The sequence below is a fragment of the Megalobrama amblycephala genome, linkage group LG23 (genome assembly GCF_018812025.1).
Source record: "Megalobrama amblycephala isolate DHTTF-2021 linkage group LG23, ASM1881202v1, whole genome shotgun sequence".
Taxonomy (NCBI): Eukaryota; Metazoa; Chordata; class Actinopteri; order Cypriniformes; family Xenocyprididae; genus Megalobrama; species Megalobrama amblycephala.
The window spans coordinates 23,216,392-23,217,779 of NC_063066.1; the positions used below are offsets into that span (position 1 = coordinate 23,216,392).

The 1,388-nt window shown below is 40.1% G+C and overlaps 1 pseudogene; it reads right to left on the minus strand.

The window, feature by feature from the left end:
- Positions 1–960: 960 nt before the first annotated feature.
- On the minus strand, positions 961–1,077 carry LOC125259504 (annotated as a pseudogene).
- Between the last annotated feature and the right edge of the window lie 311 nt (positions 1,078–1,388).

The window sequence follows — 1,388 nt, forward strand, 5'->3', positions numbered from 1 at the left end:
AGGATCCCCAAATCCAGGTGTGAAAAACTTGTTGCATCTTTCCCAAAAAGACTCATAGCTGTATTAGATCAAAAGGGTGCTTCTACTAAATACTGTGAAAAGGGTCTGAATACTTAGGACCATGTAATATTTCAGTTTTTATTTTTTAATAAATCTGCAAAAACGTCAACAGTTCTGTGTTTTTCTGTCAATATGGGGTGCTGTGTGTACATTAATGAGGAATAAAAAAAATGAACTTAAATGATTTTAGCAAATGGCTGCAATATAAAAAAAAGTGAAAAATTTAAGGGGGTCTGAATACATTCCGTACCTACTGTATATTTAGATGTGACTCAAGGATATAACCACAAAAAAAAAAAAAAAAAATACTGGCTAACTTTCAATTTTCCATCTCTTTAAATAAATATTGAGAAATTTATTCTGTGAATTAAACTGTTGCCCTCATTCCCAAATGATGAATGAATGAATGAATGAATGAATGAGGCATTTGAATGAATGAATGAGGCATTTATATAGCGCTTTCATATATACAACTGTACACCTAAAGCGCTTTACAATCATATCAGGGGTCTCTCCTCATCCACCACCAGTGTGCAGCATCCACTTGGATGATGCGACGGCAGCCACAGTACAACGGCGCCAGTGCGCTCACCACACACCAGCTGTAGGTGGAGAGGAGAGAGAGTGAAAGAGCCAATCCAATGGATGGGGATTATTAGGAGGCCGTGATTGGTAAGGGCCTATAGAGGGAATTTGGCCAGGACACCGGGGTTACACCCCTACTCTTTACGAGAAGTGCCATGGGATTTTTTAATGACCACAGAGAGTCAGGACCTCGGTTTAACGTCTCATCCGAAAGACGGTGCTTGTTACAGTACAGTGTCCCCGTCACTATACTGGGGTGTTAGGACCCACACAGACCACAGGGTGAGCACCCCCTGCTGGCCTTACCAACACCTCTTCCAGCAGCTACCTGGTTTTCCCAGGAGGTCTCCCATCCAGGTACTAACCAGGCTCATCCCTGCTTAACTTCAGTGGGCAACCAGTCTTGGGCTACAGGGTGATATGGCTGCTGGCAAATGATCATCATTTGCTTCAATATAAATAAATTGTGTTGTAGTGTTGATACTAACTAAAAATTTAACAGTGCCGTAGTGAGTTGTAGAAACTAATATAAAGATTTTGTTCATATACACTTACAGTATGTTAATACTTTGTGATCAGTGTGAAATGGGGCATATCTTTTTGGTGAAGACAGTGTACCGTAAGGATAGAGGGATAGTTGAAACATGAAATGATCTGTGCATCATTTCTTACCTGTGATTTTTGCCACACACATGCATAGTTAGCATCCTCTTTGATTTTAGAAAATTACTACACATATGTGG